The following is a 26,887-nucleotide window of genomic DNA, read 5'->3' as shown; positions in this document are numbered from 1 at the left end:
TAAGAGGTGAGGCCCAAGGGAGCATCGTCATTAGCAGGGGCAGGTACATTACCCAAGTGGGAATTATAATAGCCCAGGTACAGACCATAGCCTGACGGGGCAGGTGAAGCCAGGCATGGAGTCACAGCCCATGGGGGCAGGTATGTTCCTGGTAGGATCAGAGCCAAAGTTGAGCAGGTGAGGCCCATGTGGGGACCAGAGGCAGCAGGAGCAGATGTGTTCCAGGCAGGATCAGAACAGGTAGGAACAGGTAAGGCACAGGAAGCTTCTCTTGTGGCAGGGTCTTATGATGGGCCTTTTGTCAGATGTTCCTTGGCTCCCAAGGACACCCTGCATGTACCCTCACCTTGTTGCCTCATCTGTGTTTCAGGGGCAGCAGTCAGGGTCTCCAGTGGACCCATAGGATGATGCTGACCTCTGGTGCTACAAGGTCACCAACAGGCTAGTATTTTCACTGTGAGTCACCTGGACACCCCCTCCCCCTCTCCTTGGGGATGGTTGCCATTTGCAGAATCACCTCTGGAGGCAGGACCCTTCAGCCTAGATCAGGGCCTCTAGCCCAGGGTCCACACTAGACTTTTGACAAGAGCACTCAGGGGAGGTAGTACAGGGCTGGGCCAACATGGGCCTCACCTCTTTGGCCACCATATCCACACTGGGGAGAGCCAAGGACATCCATCCAGCAGGGTCAGGGTCAGGATCAGCCTGGTCTGCAGTGGCTCTACAGAGCATAACCACAGGGAGGGGGCACCTGGCCAACAAGTCTCTGAGGACAGTGGCTCTAGCCATGGGGCCATGTGGGGACAGCATGAAGGGCAGTGAGATGTTGCTTAAGGCATTGGAGAGATGGTCAGGGGACAGTCATGTAGGACCTGGAAGCTCATGGGAAGATGACACAGGCAGGGGGAGTTTGATCCCTTGTCTGGTGCCAGGAGGAGACACAGGGTAGGAGGCATGGCCCAGCCATGGTGGGGGAGGGGAGACTGTGCTGAAGTTGCTGGGTCTGCTCTGGGAGAGGCTGCTCACCTGTCAGGGCAGGAGTGGGAGTGCACAGTGCAGAGGGGGTGGCCAGCCCCAGTGGAAGTAGGGGCACTGCCTAGGGTGCCACAGTCTGCTCCAGAGCTGGCACCCTCCTTGGGTCCTCCTCTGTTTCAGGGTATCCCTGGTTAAGATGGGGGGTGGCAGAGGCAGGGGTTTCCAGGCAGCTGGTCCCTACAGCTCTACTTCTCTTGCCTTGCAGATGGGAGCAACCTAGCCTCTGCACCCAGGACCTCAGCATCCATGGCCTCAGCACCCACAAGGTGAGGGTGAGAACCCATTTGTGCTATGCCAGTGGGAGGTGGCTGAGAGGTGTGGCTGTGTTTCCCTGCTGCCTGACCCCATAGCAGTCAAGGGGTCCTTGGGCTGTGAGGGATCTGTGCCTTCATGCCTCCTCTAAGATCATGGCCCTGAGTCAGGGCCACTCTAGGGAAGCTGGCAGCTTGGCTAACACCACTATGTCCCCTTTTCCAGCAAGGATCCCAGGAGATCAGGTGAGCCACTAAGTGGGTGAAGATGCTGAGGAACTGGAGTAAATACTGTGGCAGTCAAAAGGTAGAGACCTGAACATCTTGACCCTGAAGGGAGCTTCCCTGGGTCCCCTGGGGCTTCCCTGGCCATTCTACCCCAGGACCCCACAGGGTGGACCAGACATTCCCATACCACATGGAGACACCAGTCCAGGTCCAGGAGGAGCCAGCTTCTCCTGAGCATCTTCTTGATGAGTCTTACTCCATCATGCTGGGTGTCACATGTACCTGTCTTAAGGCCCCTTCTTTCCTGCAGATGTGCCAGCAGGTATACTGCACAGGTTAGAGGACAGGTGTGGTCTCTCCTGTTGGACCTGGAAAAGGTAAAGTTGGATAACCAAGGGAAATACAAGGTATGGCCCCTCCACCTGTGCCTCAGGGACCCCTCACCCATCCCCAGCTTTCCTGGCACCTCCAAGGCTCACAGGCCCAGGGCCCACTTGACAGGAAGTCCCTGCCCACATACTTGCTGACTGACCCCCTGGCCCAGTGCAGTCACTGGGTCCAGAGATGGACAGGTACCACCTGGCTCCACACTAAGGCCTCCCAGATACCTGAGGGGGACAGAATCATATGGAATAGAACAGAAGCCAGGAGGAAAAAGCAAGGAGACCCTCATACACACCTTGGAAGGAGATAGCCAAACCAAATGAACACAGGCCTAACTTGGGACAAGTAACAGTTCTCAAAACATTGACCCAGAGAGGTCCCTGCCCCCAGCCAGTTCCTGACACTCAGCCCCTGTCCCCAGTGTACCCGAGGTCCCACAGCCCAGGGTGGGTGGTCTATGCACCTGGCTGCGCAGCATCAGGGGAAGTGATGGAGGAGCATATGTGACAGTGGTCACAGGTGTCCAAGTTGCTCAATGATGGGTGGTCTGAGAGGCCCAGAGCATGATGGACATCCACTGACACTGTAGGAAAAGAGCCAGCATCACACTTGGTCCTCATGCTCTCAAAAGGCACTGAAAACAAGGCATGGGCTCCCTTTATGGCCCTCTGCCTCACCCAGTCTATGTGTGGTGGAACTGAGAGGGGTCAAGAGACAGAGGCCCAGCTGCCCTCCCAGCCTCCCCACTGCCCTGGGACACCCACACCTGGGAGCATCCTCCCAGGGGATAATCCCTGGGCCAGGGTGGCAGCACTGTCTTCCTGGACTGCCTTGTGTGGGCTGCGGGAAGGGGGAGTCGGTTGGCCTGGTCATTGTGTCCCTATTGGGTGGGAGTCTGGGCCTTGGAGAAGCCACAGGCTGATCATCCACAGGCCGGCCGACATCCCCTGCCCAATGTTGGACACAGGCTGTGAGCTGGACACCCTTGTGACACTGCCTGGCTTCAGAAACAGGCAAAATAAAGGTTTTTCCAGAAAACACTTGTGTTGAACCATCAGCACCCACTCTGCTGTGGCAGTTGGTTAGAGTTCTAGGCTTCTGACCTTGTGACCCCTGCTCCCAGCTCTGCCCACAGAGAATGAAGGAGCAGGCCAGGCTCTACTTCTGGGACATCAAATTTATAAACATGGGTGTGAGCCACATGTTCCAAAACAATATTATATCCCAGGAGTGGTATGGCACCAAGTGAAGATGCTGGGCCCTGGGTCAAGGGGCAGGGGGTGATGGCCAGGGGTCCTGGGGGAGTGGAGGCTCGAGGACGAGGGGTGGAGCTGAAGTGGCAAAAGTGGGGCCTGTGCAGAGCACCTGCAGAAGTAAGAATGCACAGCCAAGGGGGCACCCTGAATGAGGTTGGCTGTGCCCTCATAGGTCAAAAGGCCCCTTGGGGAGGGGAGAGGCCCTGGGTAGAAGAGTGCAGGCAGTACCAGGACATAGGAGAATAGAGTGAGTGTCAGATGTGTCAAAATGTCACCTCATTTAGATGTTTGTCTACTTTTTTAGACCATCTGCATCATTTCTAATAGTAAAGTGGGATGGAGACCCCAATTCTATCACCCCATCCTACATAAGTGATCCTTGCTCCATCCAGTGTCCCACACTCACCATACACTTGACCAGTGGAAGGTTGTGTTAATAGAGAGTTCCATTGTCCCCTTTCCAGGCAGTAAGCCCTCTTCAATGTGCTTGTAGTTTACTCTGTCTACAACACAGTGAGCACTCTCCCCTAGCCAGCCATCCCACAGTGGCCTAGCTTCTTAAGTGGCCTGTTGGCACCAGTCAGCATGCCAGCTCCCACAGCCACAGAGATGATGCGAGGGGAGTTCTGTTCTCAAACTGACATGGATGGCTGGTGTGCAGGCCCCAATTTTAGGACAGAAATGGCACATTATGCCTGGGCTGTGCCAGCCCGTGATCTTGGAAATGTTTTATAGCAGGTTCACATAGGCCTAAAAAGCATTGTTCTGGTGGTGACACTTAAGTTTGAATCCTGAAGATGTCATTTCATGAACCAGAATCTTAGCAGGGATGAGAGTTCCCAGCAACACAAACTCCTGTGTGGCTCCCTGGAGGTGGCTCTCCACCCCACTTGCTCTTTTCAGAATATTCCATCAAGGAATACCAGCTGAGATGACCACACAGGATGACCACAGTGGGGTCTGGGGCTGCCCAACCACCATGGCCCTCCAAGCCACATATATGCCTATCAGCAACCCCCACCTGCCCTTATGGCAGGACCTCCATACCTTGCTGGTCTTCAGCACCCAGCAAGCCTCATCTGGGCAGGGGGCCATGGGATGGTGCCCAGGAACAAATGGGAGCCCATCCAGTAAGTGCTGGGGAGAGGGTGGTGGAGGTTGCCCAGGGAGTCCCTGCAGCCATATCTGACTCTTGCAGGAGGTGGGCTACTGCCAGGGCAAGATCCAGATTGTCACCATCCTGCTCATGTTTCTTTCTTTTTTTTTTTCTTTTTCTTTTTTTTTTTTTTCTTTTTGCCATTTCTTGGGCCACTGCTGTGGCATATGGAGGTTCCCAGGCTAGGGGTCTAATCAGAGCTGTAGCCACTGGCCAACACCAGAGCCATAGCAACGCGGGATCCGAGCCACCTCGTGACCTATACCACAGCTCATGGCAACACCAGATCCTTAACCCACTGAGCAAGGCCAGGGATCGTACCTGCAACCTCATGGTTCCTAGTCAGATCTGTTAACCACTGAGCCATGACAGGAACTCCTGCTCATGTTTATTAATGAGGAGGAGGCTTTCTGGGCACTAGCCCAACTGATGGACAACAAAAGACATGCCATGCATGGTAGGTGACTTCCCTGGAGGGCTGGATGTGACTCAGCAACAGGTATCTCCCTGCAGAGTTCTCCCAGATAACTGGGACTGGCTTGGCTTATCTCCCCATCAGCAAAGGGCACCAGCTCCCCCCACAGCCCTCTGGGTCCCACAGCCATGACCCTTCATCCCTGTCCTTGTCCAGACCATGCCATTCCTGCTGGTCCCTCTTCCTCTCTTCTGCCACACACTGGGCCACCTCCAACCCTACCCCAAGCCCCTAATCAGAGGAGGCCCAGGTGGCAGCATCTCCCTGCTGTGTCCCTGCCTGACTCCCAAGCCCAGGAGATGCTTGTGCACACCCTATCCCCCATCCTGTGGGCCATACACACTGCTCCTCAGTACTGGGACCCTCATCTCCTGCAGCCACATGGGGGAGGGGCCAGGCCAGAAACAGATGCCTGCCTGATGCTCAGTACTGGGCACCTGCGAAGCTGGGCCTCTGTGAGCAGGTTCTCATCCCTGGGCCACTCTAGTCTTCAAACACAGTCAGTCATGTCTGGGAAAAGCCATGCAGCCAGGTTGGGGTGGGCCTTGAACAGTGGAGTCACTACCTGGGGAGGAGGCCTTGGGTTCCCAGGACACACAAGCCCTTGCTGGGCTCACCTCTGACTTCCAGTGTGGGTGGGTTCTTGGGTTTTCTCAGGCTTCTTCATTCCACAGTTCCTGAAACTTCAGAGATTTTAGGTCCATCATGATAAGATCCAAGACAAGACTCTCCCCAAGCTGAAGAGGCACCTGGGTGTGTATAAGCAGCCCTCAGAGGGCCTGGCCTACCTGCACTTACATCTTTCTTGTCCTGGTGCAGCCAAGCATGAGCTGGTGTCCACTGGTTGAAGGGGCACCTGCACAGAGTCCCCAGGTGGGGAGCACTGGGGCCATGCAGGCCAGCCCTGAGCATTCTTTCCTCTGTCAGGACAAGGAATACATGTACACAGAAATTTATACTAAGTTGAGGTTCCAACGTTGCTTTATCAACCAGGTAAGTGTACCCAGGGAGACTAGTTCCCCAAGAGGTATCCCCAGGGAAGCCCAGAGCCCTGGGGAGGGGGCACCTGGGGTCCTGAGGCTGAGCCATCTTCCCCTGGGTTCCTGTAGGGAAAGGCTGGGTCAGAATTGGGGGAGGGCAAGAATATGCCCACCCTGCAGTCAGCCCCAGGCTCCTCTGAGTATCTCCTGCAGAGCATGGGGCTGTCTTTTGTCCCAAGGAGAGTGGAGGTGCAGGTCAGGCCCTTATGACCCCAGGTTGCCTGGCTTGGACCACCTTAGTCCACTCATTTAAGAGCTGTAGGGGCTTGTTGGAGGCAGCCTGTGGGACTGCAGAACCCAGAGGCAGTGGGGGCTCCTAACCTGTGCTGAGACACCCCACACACAATGCATGCCCTGCTCAAACTGCTCCTCCTTGGCCTGCTGTTCCCACAGATACCTTTCTCACTCCCACTAAGACTATGGGATGTATACATCCTGGAGGGGGTGTGAATACTCACAGCCATGGCCTATACAGTCATAAAGCTGCACAAAAGTGAGTAAGCCTGAGCCTGGGCTGCTCAGGCCACAAAAGAGTGCCAGCTGGGACACAAGATAGGTAGCAGGAATGGGGCTAGCTCCTGGTTTTGGCACTTCTGTGGCTCTCCTGGGCCCAGCAGATCATGCATGCTGCCCCAGGGAGGGGCCCCAGGGTGGGGACTGAGCCTTCTCAGTGGGGGCCCTGTTGGCTTGATGGCATCCCCTCCCCCAGAACACCTCCTGAAGCTTCCCCTGCAAGGCATGTATGAGTTTCTCCAGGACAAGGTCTCTGGCCCTAGAGGATGATGCAGTGATCAAAAGGCTACAGGCCTCAATGGCTGAGCTGCACAGGAAGAATTTGGACCTACCTCTCCCAGGTGGGCTCATCAGGGGTCTCCTCCTGATTCCCCCTCCAGGGCTGTGAACCATGGAGCATCCCAGAGCCTTCCTGCTCACCTTGTCCACCTCCTGGTCTGCTCTAATGTTTGGCTAGCAGGGGTTGGGACTCAGGGCAGCCTACAAAGATGCTGAACCTAAACTTACACAGCCTGAGGGATGTTCTCAGGGTGAGGCCAGGGTGGCCAGGAGGCCCACCCTGCACAGACAACACAGCCTGGGGTAGATGCTGATCCAGTGTGCTCACTACCAGCAAAACCTAAGAAGTTCCCCATGAGGACCCTAGGTCTGGAGCAATCATACCTGGAACCCAAGGCTTACCAAACAATTACAAGCATCAAGGAACTATCTGAAGAGGATGGGCCTGACCTCCCTGGCCCAGCTGCCGAGCACCAGCAGCACAGACCCTTACCCAGCCAGGCCTGCCTAAAGGCTGAGGAACACCAGCAAGAGGGGGCCATGGCATCACAACTCCATTGGAGGGCCTGAGAGTCACCATATCTGGCCTACCAGTTCCCACCCCTGGGCATACCTCAGGACCAGATGTGGCTGTGGAGATGAACTTCTTTTCCCAACATCCCGAGGAACTATGGGTGTCCAATCAAGTGGCCAATTGATATAGGATTTGAGCCCGAGTTTTGGGACCTTTGCCCCTCATCAAGGGCCAAGGTCACCCTCAGGGCCACACTGCAAGCCTAGCCCTGCAGTCCCACAAAGGCCCCAGCCACAGGTCCTGCCCAGGCCCACTGAACATGCAGCCACAGGGCCCAGGACACCCCTCCTTCCCCATAGCAAGTTCAGCTAATGCCCCTCCCAGGGCAGTGATCAGCACAGCCAAGATAGGATATGAGATTTCAATTTCATTATGATTTGTAATGCTACTCCATCATTTTGCAAATGACCCTCTGACATAATCTATGACATAAAGGGCATTTCTGATGAAGTTTATGAAAAAAATCCAGTGACTTCTAGGATTTGTCTTTCAAATGACATGCATCTAGCCACTTGTAGCATGAAATTATTGAATCCCAAATCCCAGTGTCCACCACAGGGTGGCAGAATTGATCTTCTTCCTCAGTCATCAGGCTGCAAGTATTCATAGAGAAGACACTTCCAAAAATGTCTAAGCATTCGTATTAAGGAGCTCTAATGGAACTGCACCAATAATTTCCCACTATAAATCTATTAAAGCTAGTTTCATTTCTTTCTTGTTACTATGGTGAAAAAAATGGTAGTGGTGAATTTGGTAGGGTTTGTAGCATGTCTCTAATGACCTTAGACCATGTTATTCCCAGAAACTTGCCTAATTACTTCAAGGCCTTTAGTTTGGTTAAAGAAGAGTTCTACATGGCTAATTCTATTTACCATAGTTTGCCTAGTCTCTCAAGCTTCTCCCTTTGAGACAGAAACTATTGTTAAGTTGTCGATATAATAATGTATTTTAGATATGGTAATACATAAATCTCTTTTTTTAAAAGTATGACAGTATGTTAAAGCTATATCATTCGGGGGGAAATAATAAACCTATTCTGTATTCTTTTGCATATAAAAGTAAACTATGCCTGACAGTTCTTTGATTCTAAAAGTTAATCTGGAAGCATAAATGTATGCAAATTGCAATTAATTTTTAAAAGAGTAATGAGTAATTCTAGAAGACAAAACAAATTATAATGTTAGAACTAGAATCACATACTGGCACATAAATATATATGGAATGCAAATGATTAACAAAACATGAATTAGCCCAATTTCACAAATATGTATTTAAAATAAGGATATTTCAATATAAAAGATGGAATCCCTGCTGTGGCACAATAGGACTGGCAGCACAAAGGACACAGGTTTGATCCCTGGCCTGGCACAGTAGTTTAAATAAAAGATCCTGTGTTGCCACAGCTATGAAGTAGGTTGCAACTGAATCTCAAATATGACCCCAGGCCTGGACATTCCATATGCCACAAAAATATGTTTCAATTAGGATTATTTTAGTTGTAAATGAAAGGAAGATCAAATGAAATTATTTTTAAATATAAGATTTGTTGATTGGCTTATGTAAATACGAACTCCAAAACCTTGAAAGCCTCAGAATGAGTTGATAAAAATGATCAATTATACTATAATAAAATCCCTTACTTTCTATATCTTTATCCCATTTGTCAGTGTTGAATTTAGCTTTGTTTCTAAAAGTTAATCTGGAAGCATAGATGTATGCAAATTGCAATTAATTTTTAAAAGAATTAGAAAGAATGTAATCTATAATAATTCAGAGAAGAGGCTCTTTCTACAATGCTGGCAGAGGTAACTTACCCTGAATATTAGGTGGAAATGGAGATGCTATAACACAGTGGTGTCAGGAAGAATATTTTTGAAGAAGTGATTAGACCTTGTATGGGTAAGTTTCTGGACTAGACCTCCAGCTAAGGTATGGAGATCAGTTGAGTTGTGGGTGAACAGTGAAGCCAGAAGGAACTGACACTGAAGGAAGAAGATGAGAAGTAGAAGATGCAGCTCTAAGATCAACTGCAGTAGCAAAGGAAAGAGTTCACCACTTTAACGATCTCTTCTAATTTATCCTCAGAAACAGGACCCTAGAGGTGCCATGTTCACAGGGTATATAAGAAATGGATTCAAGAGGCATAAGAGGTGGACTATGGTGAATATGGTAATGTATTGCCCAGCTCCCCTTTCAAAAAGAATAATATATTGCTCCTATTGCTGAGGGTGCTGTTAGCAGACAACCTCTTAAAGATTTGAATATGCCTCCTTATCAGAGACTTCATATCCTTATCTAGAGTTGTCTCTCATGGCTTTTGGATCAAGAAAGTTTCAGGCATCACTAGCGATCAAATAGGAAACAGAGTCTTGTTCAAGAAGGAAGTTGCTTGTTCAATCAAAAATTGCAGAATCTAGGAACGTATGTGGAAGTGGATCGTTTAGCTATTGGAATGTAGAAGGGAAAGTATAAGACTTTGCATGGGAAATTTCATTAGTATGGGGGTTTTCCCCCATGAGTATGGCTACCTTGAAGTAAAAAATGGCCAAAACTTACTTAGCACATACTGTATACTAAACATACAGGAGGATATTCCAAACTTTCAGTGTAGCATGTCCCATATGGTTCTACATCTTAGCCTTCATCAGGAAATACCACTTTTCCACTCAGTTAATGATTCTTGGTTATGGAAGGTATGACACCAGTGAATACTATGATGCCAAGTGATTTGCTTTATTTACTATATATTGTGTGAACTTAGAGATGCGGTGAGTGGAGTAGCTTGGCAATGGATCATGGATTTGGTTCCATGAATAATAAAACAGAAAAACTATAATAGAGGGAACAAATATACACTCAATATATTATAACAATATGCTGTCTCCCTCAGGTTGAGAGGGTTTTTGTTTTTTTGTTTCTGTTTGTTCATTTCTTTGCTTGTTGGCTGTGCCAATGGCAGGTGGAAGTTCCTAAGACAGCAATCAAACCCACACCATATCTGTGACCTGAGCCACGGCAGTGAAAACACAGGATTTTTCATCAATTTTTCCACAAGAGAACTCTCAAATTGAGGAGTTTTAATGACATAAGATGCCACAAATTTTTTTTCTAGAAAATTGCGCCCTTTGAGGGAGTTAGTGGTGGACTTTACTAATGGAATTTTGGACAATCAGCAGTGACAGGAGCCAGACAAGAATTGGGGACATGTAGATCCTATTGCTCATTGTGTTTATACAGAGTTTTATTCTTTGCCACATTGCACAGTGACAATAAAACTGAATGAAAAGAATGACCAATAGTACATTCTGATTTAAAGCACCTTTCTTTTTATCAACTTTTGCAAAAATTGATTTTTAAGAGGCAAGCAGCTGAATATTATTCCCTAACAATCCTTCTGTTTCCCACTTCCCAGAAATACCACTGCTTTCATATACAAACTCTATTTACCTATTTTTCTATTTTATCAGCTTTACATATAGTTCAATTAGTGTATCTAATACTAGGTTATCTAAATTACTGCAAAATTTGACACCATTGCCTTGTAAAAAATCACCCCCAAAATAGTGGCTTAAAACATCAACATTTACTATTATTTCATATGTTTCCAGTGGGTTTGGAATTTGATCAGTTCATTTGGGTACTTCAGGCTCAGCATCTCTTATGAGGTTTCAGTTAAAATTTTGCTAAGTTCTGAGTTGCCATTGTGGAGCAGCACAAATAAGACCAATCCATAATGATGTGTATTTGATCCCTGACCTCTCTCAGTGGGTTGGGGATCAGGTGTTGCTGTGAGCTGTGGTGTAGGTCTCAGATATGGCTTAGATCCCATGTTGCTCTGACTATAGCATAGACCATCAGTTGCAGCTCTGATTGACCCCTAACCTGGGAACTTCCATATGCCACAGGTGTGGCCTTAAAAAAATGAATGAGTGAATGAAGGAGTTCCTGTAGTGGCTCAGTGGTTAATGAATCTAAGAACCATGAGGTTGTGGGTTTGATCCCTGGCCTTGCTCAGTGGGTTAAGGATCCAATGTTGCCATGAGCTGTGGTGTAGGTTGCAGACATGGCTCGGATCCCACACTGCTGTGGCTCTGGTATATGCCAGCAGCTACAGCTCCAATTAGACCCCTGGCCTTGGAACCTCCATCTGCCACAGGGGCATCCCAAGAAATGGCAAAAAGACAAAAAAAAGAATGAATGAATAAATAAGTAAATGAGTAAATAAAAGTATTTGGGTGATACTGAAGTCATCTAAAAATTATTTATTCATATACTAGATGTTTAGGCTGGAAAGCTTTAAACAGGGGAGACTGAAGTAGGTGTTGCTTCATAATATAAGTGTGGGGTACTAATAGAATAGCAATAGTGTTTGCATGTTTTCTTGGAGGGAAGGCCATTTGAGGACAGAGTGAGAATTTGGACAACTACAAGCAGGGAAGAGAGGACACATTAGAAACCAAGCCTGCTGTCATCACCTTGATCTTGGAGGTCCAGCCTCCAGAACTGTGAGAAAATAAATGTGTGTTAATAAACTTCCCTAGCCAGTAGTGTTTTGTTGGGGAAACCCTAACCAAATAATCTGACAATGATGATGATGATGGTGATGATGCAATTTAATCTGAGTTGGTGAATAGAGAAGGATGAATGAATTGCCAGATATGATTCAGAACAATCTTCAATCTCAACCCATCCTCAAAGGTGGATATTTTCCATATCCATAGATTTTTGAATAAATAACACATCAGATATTTTGAATAAGAAATCTGTAACATCATCCAAAATAAGTGGTGTAGATCTTCAAACTAAACTTCCTCTGAGGAATCTGAGAGCATTTACCAAAGGAATTGTGCTCTGTGCAAATGGAAATACTCAAAATCATTCAGGAGGTTCCATGAAGCAGTTCCCAAGCTAACACTCACTCATGTGTGGCAGAATACCAGCATCCTCCATTGGTTGTTGACCTAAAACAAAGAATGCTAGATATTTTTACACAAAGATGTGTTTACTGGGGGTCAGCAAGAATTTCAATTTGAGGCCTGAAATCATGACAAACCATATGAAATCCCCATCAAAGCAAGAAAAGGTGAATGCTCTACAGAGGATAACAGAGTGTTTGAACTGAGAACTATGTCTAGATACTTAAAACACATCATGACAGTGGGAGAAAAAATTATGTATGTGTAACTGGGTCACCATGCTGTACAGTGGGGAAAAAAAAAGTGTGTTGAGGGAGATAACAATAAAAAATAAATTAAAAAAAGAAAGAAAAGAAAGAGAGTTTGGAGAGTTAAGTAAATAAATAATGAGCCCATGGCTATTCATTGGCTGAACAACTTGCAAGGAAAGAAGTCTATCTTATTCCTGCTGGGCTCTGCTATGTTATAGGCCATAAAAGTCTTTGCTGTTTGTCTCCCAATTCCACTGAATTGAGTATATGTTAATTAATTTTTACAAAGGGAGAGAATATTGATTCAGCACTCTCATAGTGGATGAGTTCTTCATATCTAGTAGACCATGTGTTATCTTCAGAGGGCATAAATTTACATTTCATGTTCCAGATGCCTGAATAAACTTATTATTGTAAAGGACTGAGTATAAGTATTTGGAACAAATCTCCTTTTCCAAAATAGGAAAAAGAAGAATCATATTCTTGTGATGCCAAAAAATTTGACAGATGCAGTGAGAAAGTCTTGTCATATTCCCACAGAATTTACATATCTCATTTAGGAATAAAATGGAGAGACATGTTAAATCCATGTGGAAAATGGAAGCTTAAAAAATCTTGTATCATAAATTTTTGCTGTGTGATTTTTCTTTATATGATAAAATGCTGCAAGGCAGTGTCAAAGGATATGTTTGATCATTATCTTTTAACCTCTTCTTTTCCCTAGGCAGGTCTCACTTTGAAAATAATAAGGTTCATTTAAGTAACTACATAGATAAATTGGGCAAACAAAACTATGTCTTTTGTTTAAATTACTCTGTAACAAGTTGGTACATCAGTGATTCCCAGTAGGGGAAAAATAAAAGAGGTTAGGATTTAGAAAACCTGAATAGTTAACTTAATTCTACCAGCATCGGAATGCACATTTATAGAAATGTTCCTTTCCTTTTCCATGTCACAGTTTCTTTTGATGCAATGAGAAGAGAATGAAATAGATACTCTCCTATGAAACACTGCCTAAGATTTTATTGTTTATGTGTAGGTCAAATACTGGTCTCCATATAGATGAATTCTCAGAAATCTCATTTATAACATGATCTAAAAGGATAGATATCCTTCTTGTGGTGAATCATGGCTGATGCTTTGCAGAGACTTATGCTTTTGAAGATTTTTAAATTAGTAGGCTAAGAGCTTGGAACTGAAACAGCAGAATCAGCCTTTCAGTTCCACAACATACTGGTTACATCATCCTGGACAAGAGAAATAAATTATTCTATGTTTCAGCTTTCATCTCTGTATATTGGAAATAATGTATTCAGGTCATAAATTTATGTTGAGATGAAATATGAAAAGGGATTGTAAGTAATATGAGCTCAGTGCATGATACTTCTTTTTGCTAGTAAATTTAGTGCAGATTAGAAATGGACAGGGTGAATCATAGATTATAAGCCTAAGTAACAAAGTAAAGGAATAACTACCTTATTCTAAATTCTCCTGAGAAAGGTGATAGGGAATTCTTAGAGGGAAAAAGTTGACATCTTTCAAATTTCAAGTGTTTTTCTTTGTTTGCTTGCTTTAGGGCCATACTAGTAGCATATGGAAATTCCCAGGCTAGGGATCCAATTGGAGATGTAGCTGCCAGCATACACCACAGCCACAGAAACACAGGATCTGAGTGACATCTAGAACTACATCACAGCTCATAGAAACACTGGATCCCTGACCCAGTGAGCGAGCCCAGGAGTTGAACCTCCATCCTTATGGATACTAGTTAGATTTGTTTCTGCTATGCCACAATGGGAACTCCATCAATTGTTCTTTGAATCAATTTCTAATGCCTTATGATGAGAATTAGTCTTCTGACAGCTCTTGTTGAAAGGGTATGTTAAATAAACCTACTAACTCTTTGGTAAATTTTTACTTGGGAGTAAATGTGGGGCCATGATCAAATTCAAGACTTGATGTCAGAGATTCTTGAATTATATCTTCAAGTCTGATCTCACTAAATGTATGTCCTGAGGAACAAAGCTTAAATCTCAAGTCTTTATTTTCTTTAAAAAAATAGATGATATAATGTATATAAAATTCTTTGCACAATACCTAGCATATATGAAGCAGTCAATATTAGTTTTTGATCATCACTTGTCATAATAATCTGATCTTCAAAAAGAACTTCACTAGTTACCAAATTTTAACATCTCTCAAGAGGAGAGTAGGCTTACTTTCCTTAGTCCTTAACCATCTCAGAACTTATAACATTGGACACTACAAAAATGGAGAGATGAAAAAGGGCTATTGGAACATTTGACTTCAAAGCAAATTTTAAAGAAGATTTTTTACAAATTCATTAAATAGAAGCAACACCCCCAAATAAAACAGAAACCTATGGTGAAATAACACTTAGGTAAGCATATCTATATTTTTTATGTGTCTTAAAAATATCTCTAAACTGATCTTTATTCTAATGTAAAAAGAAAAAAAAGACTTTTTAAAAATTGAAATTTTGACTTGTAGAAATGTCAAATAGACACATGACAATGATTTTATTTAGCTCATTAATTAATGATGGGACTAGCAGCATATTATAATCCAACTAAAGGAGAATCCAGTATGCCACCCTTACATTATTCAGTCAGAGATGGGTAATGATCTTACAAATAAATGTGAATTTTTTTCTATAATGATCAAGGATCTCAAACTTTACCACACAATTTTGCATTTCTATGGATAAGATTTATTTGCATCTTTATCAGTTTTCTCCAACTGAAAAGATTTCTGAAATAGATAAAAGGCAAAAAAATGCATATAGTTCATGAAATAATATGTCAACAAAAATTAATCATTCTAAGAAAGAAAATGTTATTACAGCCAAATTTGAGGATTATAATCTGTTAACAGCATCTTAGAAAACTGAGAACTGTTCTGCTGCACAAAGATCAAGTCATAAATAAATGTTATTTGTGACAGAAGGTTGTACCTCAAATGCTGTATTATGGACAGTTTATATAATGCAGATCTAACCTGCATCATAGTCAGTCATTTGACCCCTCACAATACCAAGAAAGCAGAGTATCTTTTAAGAACTTTTCTTGTTGATGCTGGGAGAATGTTGCTCTTCATGTGCAGCAGTACTCCTGCAAATGGGGAGGTCAGGTCCAAGGATAATGCAAATCCACAATGCACAGTTTGGGGAGAGAGGAGGCCAAAGGGCAGATAAGATTTTTACACTTTGAATTCTCTTGTTTTGCTATAAAATATTACTTTTTTCACATATATAACTCCAATGTGAGTGCTACAGATAATACACAGATTCCCACTTAAGACACCAAGAAATTTTTACATTTTGGTCTTTCATAATACATTTTCCTGACAAAATTTGAATTTATTTAGCAGCTATAGATCATGAATAGGTGCCTTATAGATAAAACAAATTTGCTAAAGGGAAAATTATTTTCTCATTTATTTTTTTTTACTTTATTTCTTTACAAAGGAAAAAAAAATACAAATGTTCTGTATACATTGGAAACCTGACAAGAAAAGGTATACTGAAAATATATACATTTTATATGAATAAAATGTTTCATATATTTGCATATCAAGGTATGAATAAAGTGGAGGGAAATAAATAAGGGCTACTATAGCATCCCCAGGTAGTAATAGGAAGACATAACCACAAAAACACCTGGGAAGGTAGGGGGGAGAGGGATCTCAGGAATTCAAAAGGTACATCCAAGAAGTGCAGCATCAGTTAAAGGCACCCAGACATTGAAAAACTACAACAGGTAACTAGGACAATAAGCAATATGACATTATTTTCCTCACCTTCCCTCTAATATTCAGCTAGAATATATGGCCAGAAATTAAGGTTGCTGGTTGAAGCAGATCAACAAAGACAGCTGCTCAGCGTCTTATGGAAAGAGTGAGAGATCTCACTGGGTGAAAGGAGTATGTCTATTGTCATTTCAAACACTTATTCAATTTTCAGAAGTAAGAGAGTAAATGTAGCTTAAAGACCTAAACATAAGATAAGACACCATCAAACTCCTAGAAGAGAACATTGGCAAACATTCTCCATCAATCTTATGAACATTTTCTTAGGTGTGTCCCACAGAAATAAAACCAAAAATAAACCAAGAGGACCTAATCAAACTGGAATGCTTTTGCACAGCAAAGGAAACTATATATATACACACACATATATATATATATATATACACATATATATATACATATATATATACATACATACACACACACATATATATATATATATATATACATATATATATTCATGGAAGATTTTTCAGCATTTCTTATTGTCTGAAAAGCAGCCAGGTTTATTACATGGTGAGTTCCTATGCCTGGTTGTCCTCCACAGAGTTCCAGTGATCAATGGTCAGAAGGTGGTAAAGAAGGATTTGCGCATCCTTATAAGTAGCAAAACCAGAGAGTTCCAAAACTCTCTTTTTTATAAAATAGGAAAAAGTTGTTTTTTCCTTCTCCTTTTGCACACTGTGGAGGAAAATAGTTTCAATGATTAAAATGCTTTGGTCTCATCTAGGAACCCTAAATACATACATCACATCACATTGCTATTGAAAATATTGCCTTATGGGGTAATTCCCCACTTCTGAAATATCATAGGCATTGAAATTAGAGAAGACTGGATGAATGTGACTGAATTGATTTTTTTGGTTTCTTTGGTTGTTTTGTTTTTTAGGGTTGAACCCATGGCATATAGAGGTTACCAGACTAGGGGTTGAATCGGAGCCTTAGCTGTGGCTGACACCACAGCCACAGCAAAGGTCAGATCCTAGCCATGTCTGCCACCTACACCACAGCTCACTGCAATGCCAGATCCCTAACCCAATGAGCAAGGACAGGCATGGAACCTGCAACCTCATGTCTACTAGTCAGATTCACTGTAGATGGGGCAGGAACATTGTTGTATTTCCTGCTGGAAATCTCTGATTCTATTACATCTTTTCCTTTGGAACTTTTTACACTTTTCCCTGCTTTTGGAGATTCTTTCTCTTTATTTTTATTTTTATAATGATTTTTCCCATTATAGCTGTCTTACAGTGTTCTGTCATTTTTCTACTGAACAGCAAGGTGATTCAGTCAGGTATGCATACATTCTTTTTTCTCACATTACCTTTCTCCATTATAAGTGACTAGATATAGTTCCCAGTGCTATAAAGCAGGATCTCATTGCTTATCCATTCCTTCTTCTTCTTATTAGTCATGCCTGTTGTGGGATCCTACCATATATCTCCTGCAGTAGCAGTGCCCCCATCCCAGGCCTTCATGCTACCACCTGGTCACTGCTGACACTGCCGCCTGTGGACTGAGTAGTTATCTGCTCACACTTCCCCTTTTGCAGGCTCCCAGAGGCTGCAAGAGTCACAGAGGTCATGATGGCAGAGGCAGCAGCATCTCTCTGCCCCTCGCAATATTCCACACTCTCATTACTCCCATGTTAAACCCTGTTCCCAACACAGTAAGGAGGCATACAGGGGTCAAAAAATGTCTGGAACATTTTTAAACAATGATAAAAAATGCAATTACAGGTAATAAATGATCCAAATAAAAAATTTTCTTTCTATCGTGATCTTTACATTTCCATATTTTTATTACGGTCAGCTTCTTGCCAATAGTCTCCACTGACAATAACAACACTTCTGCAATGTAGGTGTTACTATGATTATTCCCATTCTACAGTTGGAGAAAGGTGAAGTTCAAATATATTTAAAAAATCTACCCACATCATACTTAAAACCAAACTTGAATCTCTTTCAACCATTTCAGTGGCATCAAGGAAAGGAGTATTTCATCAGAACTTCCCATTTTATATAACTGAAAGTTTTTCTTTTCTTTTTACCTAGCTTTATACTACGCCTGAGAATAACATAAGTTTGTTCTCAGAAAGCATTATTGCCTACAGGTATCTAGAATATTTTGGAATATGACATAGAAAGAATATACATAGAAGACTAAATCTCTTTTCTCCAAGTTTATGTTTTATGTCCAAATCTTTGAAAATAGAGATTTATTTTGCTTGATAGATCTTTCAGTAGTGAACACCTGTGTAAGAAGTTTTTTCTTTTTCTTTCTTTTTTTTTTTCCATTTGTACGGCTGCACCCAGAGTGTATATAAGTTTCTAAGCCAGGGACTGAATCTGAGCCACAGCGGTGACCTATACCACAACTGCAATACAGCTTGATCATTTAACCCACTGCCCTAAGTCAGGGTATGAACACAAACCTCAGTGATCTGAGCTGCTTCAGTCAGATTTTAACCTAGTTTGACACAGAAGGAACTACACCAAGAGTTTTTCTTTTCTTTCTTTCTTCCGTTTTTTCCCCCACAAGTCTACAGGAGTTCCTGTTATGGCACAGCAGAAATGAATCCGACTACTATCCATAAGGATGTGTGGTTGATCCCTGGATCCCTGGCCTCATTTAGTGGGTCAGGGATCCTGACTTACTGTGGTTGTTGTGTAGGCCAGCAGCTACAGATACAATTTGACCCCTAGCCTGGGAACTGCCATGTGCTTCAGGGGCAGCCCTAAAAAGAAAAAAAATCTACAAAAACTATATATTTACTGAACATGACTATTTTAAATTGTATGTGGAGAATAATTTTGAAGAATAAAAATATCAATTAACAAAACACTAATTATCTCAAGTAAAATGAGTACTTAGGTTTTCCAAGTGACAATTAAATATTTTAATAATGTGTGTCATAAACTATTAAAGGGTGGGCATATTCCTATCAGTGGCTGTTTATGTTTCTCATAATGTGGAAATAAATGATAAACAGAGCAGGAGAACTAGGGCACTTGTATTCCCCCCAGGTTTATGGTCTGGGAAGCAGTCTTATTCTTACCCATGGAAAATGGAAATCTGCTAAGTTTTACTCATAACCTGATAGGTTAGACACTGCAGACTCATGCCAGGCACCAAAGCAAGTGAGGAAACACACCTGAATCATTCTGAGTTCTGGAGGGTAACATGGAGAACGTGTCACCAATGACTTATGTAGATAACTGAAAAAAAATCTGCTTGTGATAGGTATTACTTGGTGGTGACATTCTTTCCCCATTGAGTTAAAATGTCAATTTTTATGGAAGAGGGAATAATTATTAAGTCTGTGGGACAATTCATCAGTTTGTAAAATACATTTGAGGATTACAGTGTGTAAGCCCATAGACACAGGGGAAGTTCAGAAGCATGGGGCACTAAGATGACTTGGCAAAGTCACATGCACTTAGAAGTAGGAGGATAAACCTGATCTGTAGTCAGCACAGTATTTTCTCATTAAATTACACATCAAATATTGTCCTATTGAACTTTCTTTAATGACAGGCACTAGGTGTCTGAATAGATAGAAAACATCATAGAGGAAGTAAGAAAGAATTGGAACAAGTACTGAGCAAGACTGCCAAGGACATGCTCCTCACTTTTGTTCTAAGAAATTGAGACTACAATCCTTTCCTGATGAATAGGTGTCATTCTTTATTTCTCTGTAGAGAAATCAGAACCCAGGAAGGTGTTACTTGCTAAGTGGGTGTCCTCACACCTCCCAACAATGTGAATGAATTTGTTCTCCTGAGACTCATACAGAATCCACACTTCCAGAAAATATGCTTCATGGCATTTTTGTTCATTTTCCTATTTACCTTTCTGACCAATCTGTTCATTGGCATTACCATCTCCCTCAGCCCCACACTTTTGGCTTCCATGCACTTATTTCTCACTTACTTATCCATCCTAGATGCCTCTTTCAACTCTGTCACTACCCCCAAAATTACCATTGAGCTCCTGCACCAGAGAACCATTGCCTGGTGTGGCTGCATGACTCAACTCTTTTTGGAACACTTTCTGGGAGGATTGGAGGTCATTGTCGTCATTGCCATGGCTTATGATGATTATGTGGCCATTTGTAAGCCTTTGCCCTACAGGAACATCATGCAACATGGGATGTGCCAGCTCCTAGTGGTGGTGGCCTGTATTGGGAGATCGTTCCCTCCACCGTGCAGATTCTTTTCACATGTTAATTGACCTTCTGTGGTCCCAATGTCATTGACCACTTCATGTGTAATTTCTTCTCACTGATGGAAATTACCTGCAGCAACACCTACAGGCTTAGAATTCTGGTGGCTTCTAACAGTAGGGGGAATGTGCTTGCTCATTTTTTAATGCTCTTCATCTCCTATATAGGCATCCTGAGCTCCCTGTAGTGCCTAAACTATGAAGAATGATGCAAATCCCTCTCTACTTGTGGCACCATCTTTAGAGTAGCAGTAATATTCTTCATCCCTTGTATATTCATCAACATGCATCCTGTGGCTACTTACCTGCAGACAAGTTGATGAGTGTGTTCTTTGCAATCCTTACTCCTATGGTAAACCCTCTCATTTACAGTGAGAAAAAAGGAGGTGAAAAATGCCATGAGGATTTTATTGAAGAAGAGAGTAACCAGGCTGCTCACTATGCCTCAAAATTGAAGATTTACGTACATAGGCAGGATTATACTTGTAAATTTGGAAAGAAAATTTAGAAATTTTGCAGATCATTGATAGAAAAAAATGTCTAGATCCTAGCATTTTTTGAATCTTCAGTAATGGCTAGGCATTTATTAGGTATTTTGACAATTTCTTACATAATTTACCAAGGCTTCAATATTCATATTCAGAGCTTCATCATAGATAATGGGAAGAACTTTATAAACTCCTAGTTCAATGATTATAAAATATGATTTTCTCAATTTTCTTATTCCTACTTTACCAAATTTTTCCCATATGTTACTTGGATGAAATTGGATTTTCAAGAGACCTTCATTTGTGAACTCTTGGTTTGCTTAAGCTATGGTAAAAGCAAATAATGAATAAAAATTCTTTGACAGGTAAACAAGGAGGAAGAGTTAGGGAGTGAAATAATTTCTGAAGATTTCTTTTTCTACACAATGAATTTGTCAAAAGCGAAAAGGGAGTCATCCATAAAATAAGGAATAATTCATAATCTAGTTATTTTCATGGCTCAATAATTAAGCCAGATATTTTGATATACTTTTTTCTTAAAGTTAGATTTGTTTGATTTAAAATACTATCATTTATTATATTCTGTACTTCTGAACGTAGAATATTAAAATATTCTTTCTTTTTTGAAAAATAGAATACATGGTAGTTGTTGGTGTCTTATGATTTTTTTTCTTAATGAAAACATAATTTCCAAGTCATTTATGTCTGTGAAACTGCACAGTCTGGAAAGCCCCCCAGCATTATCTGCCTCCTGTAGGAATTCTAGGAGAACTTTCTAGATGATCCCTCTGCATGATATGGCTCCTGGAATGAGGGGATGGGAAGATAGAGCATAACTAAAATTTATTTTATTTTATTTTATTTTATTATTTTCTTTTATTAAATTATAGTTTATTTATAATGTAATTACATGATTTGCTCTTATTTACTTTAATATCCTCATGACTCACAGTTTATTCTTGTATACAAAAGTACCAGAGGCCAGCTCCAGCGGCCAGGGAATGTGCACTTTTTCCCCATCAGAGATGGGCATCAGTGAAAATGTACAATACAGAGACAGGCTCTTTGTCCCTTCTTTCATGGCACTGGGCTGCTCAAATTTTATTGGCATAAGTAGTTGATTGTATAGAAATTTTTTTTTTACTACAGATTACATCACAGTGTTAAAAGTACATTGGTTAACTATTACATGGTATAGCAGCTATACATCATGTTTTAAGATCTTTATCTTAACTAAACCTAGTAGGTACAATTTAGGGGCAATTAGGTACAATATATCATTTTTTAAGATCTCTATGTTAACTAAACGTAGTGAGTACAATTTAAGGGCAATTAGGTACAATACATCATGTGGGAAAGGAGGAGACTCAGTACAAATCATCCCATGGCCAGCCAGTCTTTACAATTTGAAGAGGTCACACACACAAGAATTTGGCATTCACAAATCTTGTTTTTAGACTGGTGCTTATATTTAAAGAGTTATGGCAGGGAGAGAGTGTAAGTAAATATAAACCAACTTTAAACTACCTATCACTTAAAACCTTTTAAAATCAAGGACAAAACTCACAGCTAGGTTTCTTGGATAATATATGTCTAACTTTTATGAACCTCATTAAAATACTAACTCTAAAGTTTACTATATAACTAGTTAATAGATAAATTCTATTTTTTAACTAATTTGGATTTAAATAGGGGAAAGTCCTTCAGAATGAAATTCTTATTATATTATTTTTGTAACTTTGTTAAATCACAAATCACCACAGGAAAATAAGAATGGAAAATAAGGATAATAAGTAAATAATCAGGAAAGACTGAGCAAAACTGAATAACAAGTGAATAACAGAAAAAGACTAAGTCATCCATTGAACAATCCCCACTCAGCAACACAAAATGGAAATTATTTTCTGGGAAATTAGTTTTCCACCTATGTCAGAGGGCAAGCCTTATTGGCTTCTGGGGACTGTCTTTGAAATTGTGCTGTGCAGGCAGGCATCCCCTTGTTTAGGAACCTGCCCTCAGAAATGTACCATTCAGACAGGCCCCTGTTCCTGATTAGGAGCTTGTCCTCAGAACTGCACCGTTCAGGCAGGCCCCTTTTTCTGATTAGGAGCCTGCCCTTGGAATAGCACCATTCAGGCAAGCTCCATTCCTCAGCTTCTTGTATCTTCTCAGATCCCCTCATAAAGGAAATATTTTCTTTATCCATACTAATTCTTGAAGATCCATGTTGAATCAAGAATGGTAAATAAACATGTTTTATCAAACTTCAACAGAAAGACACATGGCCAGGATCCAAAGTTATTGCTCTGTTGGTCTGATACACATTTACATAAAATAAACCCCTCACCATTTATCAGGCATAGTCCCTTCAATTGATTTACCCACATACAGTACTGGTATTTTCATTATCATTATCCTTATTTTACAGAAAATGAACTGAAGCCAAGAGAGGATTACTTATTTACTGGCTTATATCATGCATGGTTCCTCCATAAAGTGAATCCAGCTTCCTTTTAATGTTTCAGCTACAGTCCCCAACACGGCACAGCAGAAATGAATCCAACTAGGAACCATGAGGTTGTGGGGGTTCTATCCCTGGCCTTGTCAGTGGGTTAAGTGTCAGGTGTTGCCATGAGCTGTGGTGTAGGTTGCAGATGTGGCTCAGATATGGTGTTGCTGTGGCTGTAATGCAGGCTGGCAGTTGTAGCTCTGATTAAGCCCCTAGCCTGGGAACCTCCATATGACTCTGGTGTGGCCCTAAAAAAAAAATAGTTTAAGTTACAAACTTCCAACTCCAGTCTTTAAAACACAGTCTTATTTTCTTTCAAAGGAAACAAGTTATCTGTGTTATGTTTAGGTCTAGAGATAAGAAAATTATCTGCTATCTTAATGATGCACTTTATCCTTTGAGAAGATGGTGTTAAATTTGGTGTATCCTTTTTCACATGTATCAGTACATTTTAGCACTACAAATGTTTTCCTCTCTTGAGTTATACCACCTCACTTTTACATAAGGCCAACATTTCTATGGTCATATACATGCAAAAATTCATTTTCAATTTATTTTTATTAGCATATACAAGTACTAACATTGGTCTTCTTAAAGGCAAAGTGGATAAAATGAACTTTCACAAACTGGGGGTTACCTGCAATGCTCCTCTATACACATGGAGAATATCAAGTCAGTTTATATTATTACCTCATTCTTTATAAATCAAGGCTTCTATGATTGCAGCACTCTGACTCATAACTTCTCACAAATGTCCCTTTCTGAAACTCACTGATCATTTGGGGCTATTTCTTCTATAATATGAACATAGAGTAATTTTCAAGCATTAAGTACTGGGGTGACCCCATTTACTAAGTTGTGCATGGCTGTCTCTTGTTTTAAGAGGCAAAATCTTTTCCCACAAAGTCAAGGCCTGGATGATGTTATATTCCATACTCCATCTAGTAAAATGATCAAGTTTGCAAGTGTTCATGAGAAATAAACATTTCAACAGAATCTAGACTGATATAGCATTCATTTCCTTTTATGACTATTAACTAGGAGATTAGAGTAATTCAGTGGTACCAATAAAAAGAGTATTGAGTAAATGACACTCCTACTCTAAGAACAAATGAAGGATTTAAAGAGGGCAACTATGGCCAATGATTACATCTTAGGGGCTGTACCAAGGGCTCAGTGGAGGAGTGAGAAAATTAATGAGGCACAAATTATAAATTGTAAATAGCAAACTTAAAATGTTTAAGATCTGAAGAAGGAAATGTAAGGCCATATGGCATTCTCAGTGGATGGAATTTTGCTGCTTTGTGAGTAAAGTTAAAACTTATTAAGATGTTCCTTTGCATTCATCATTAGGAATGTCTCCTGAGGAAAAACTGCCATCTGATTGTTTCTGATTCTTAAGAAACAAACAAACAAGTAAAACATTGGGGGAGTAAGTATATTTCTCCTAAAATTAATGAGGTAGATAAAGTTTGGATGTTGTATAAGGATACATTGCTTTTATCTAGACATTTAATTTAGTGAAATAATTAGGCATCATGTGAGGGGACTCACCTCACAGTTGGTTGAAAGACAACTCGGAGGCATATATTTTGGTAGGTTGTTTACATACTTTAACTCTCTTAATGTAGCAACACATATTATTAAGAAGATTTTAATCCATTTCGTAGAAGAAGAAAATAATATTTAATTAAGTTAAGCAATAATATCAACTCATATATTCAACTCATTTCCTTTACTCTATCCACTTCAACATACTCCTTGATATCATGATGTGAAAATATCAAAATGCAAATCTGATCATTGGCCACATTGTGAAGATTGTTATTGAGGCATTTTTCCCTCCCTTCCATCTTTTTTTTTTTTTTTTTTTTTTGAGTGATGATGCCTTTCTTCTTTTCAGGTCTTCATTGACCTCAATTTCCCTGGCTATTTGCAGTCTCTTGATTCCGCTTGTGTCATGGAAAAACCAAGTAAGATCTCATTTATGCAGATGTGGTACCCTTCATGGGCATCATGAAAAGTGAAATGTAACGGGTTCAAGAAATGAAATTCAAATGGTTGGATTCCAAAGGAAGTGACACATAGATGAAATAATTATTTGGAAGAAAAACAAACAATTCAGTCTCCATGGAGATTGATACTCTGGGCATGAGGGTAGCACACAGCAGAGCTATGTAAGTCCTATTTCCATAGGGTTTTTCCCACAGTTATCTCATAGTTTTAACATTTATTACGGAAAACAATGGCTCCATGTTCCATTTACTTCAGGAAATTTGGACAGATTTGACTTATCCAAAAGATACTGTTCAGTCCTTACAGTGGAAAGAGAGCAATGAGAAATGAGTATAAAATGTTAAAATTTTAATGATTTTATTTTTTTCCATTATGGTTGGTTTACAGTGTTCTGTCAATTTTCTACTATAAAACATTAAATTATATAAACAAGGGTTGTATTTCTGTGGAATTTTCATTCCAGTGAGGAATGGATGGATAATAAGCAAGTAAACAAATAAAACAAAAATGTGATTTTGTTAGTAATGGCTCTGGTGAAAAACATTTTATAAGAAGTTGATACAGGAGTTCCCGTCATGGTGCAGTGGTTAACGAATCTGACTAGGAACCATGAGGTTGGGGGTTTGGTCCCTGCCCTTGCTCAGTCGGTTAATGATCCAGCGTTGCGGTGAGCTGTGGTGTAGGTTGCAGACGCCGCTTGGATCCCGCGTTGCTGTGGCTCTGGCATAGGTCAGTGGCTACAGCTCTGATTCAACCCCTGGCCTGGGAACCTTCATATGCCATGGGAACAGCCCAAAGAAATAGCAAAAAATAAATAAATAAAAAAGACAAAAAAAAAAAAAAACCAAGAAGGTGATGCAGTAAAGAGGAATTAGATATACATTTGTGTAGTTGTTTTAAGTACTGCTGGAAATTCAGTTTGGTCAATGTTCACATAATCACATAGGTTAATTAAATACATCCATTAAATGGGAACAATATATCTGAGAATTAGGTAAAAGTGGGGATGAAACATTTATTATATATATATATACACATTTATTATATATACATATATATACATATATAAACATTTATTATATATATACACACATATATACACATATATATACATTTATTATATATATATATATTTATTATATATATATACATATATATATTATAATATATATAATGCATGGAGATAGAAAATCACATAAATAGCCAGTAAACTTACAGTATTACTATTTTAGAGGTCAAAATTATTAAGGAACAAAATGTCTAAAAAAGCTCACATAAGGGGCAACAGTGAAAAAACATCAAGGAATACTACCCTCACTCATGTCTATATGGAGGGACTAAAATGTTATTAGGGGTAATCCAAGACAAAAGTTTGGCCCATCACCTGTGGAAACATATTCAGTAAAATTGGGAGGCTCTTCCTTCTCAGGAGACTTCCTAAAGCATATGGCCAAATAGGTTAAT

General features: G+C 41.3%; 1 pseudogene; it reads left to right on the top strand.

Moving 5' to 3' along the window:
• The first annotated feature begins 3,625 nt into the window (after positions 1-3,625).
• On the top strand, positions 3,626-20,598 carry LOC146398911 (USP6 N-terminal-like protein; annotated as a pseudogene).
• Positions 20,599-26,887: the final 6,289 nt, after the last annotated feature.

This window comes from Sus scrofa, chromosome 10 (assembly GCF_054392235.1).
Source record: "Sus scrofa isolate SSC_HxYL_T2T_F1_AM1 chromosome 10, Sscrofa_HxYL_maternal_Yorkshire_Landrace_v2.0, whole genome shotgun sequence".
NCBI lineage: Eukaryota > Metazoa > Chordata > Mammalia > Artiodactyla > Suidae > Sus > Sus scrofa.
The sequence above is the reverse complement of the archived record's forward strand: the minus strand, read 5'-3'. Positions and strand labels throughout refer to the sequence as shown.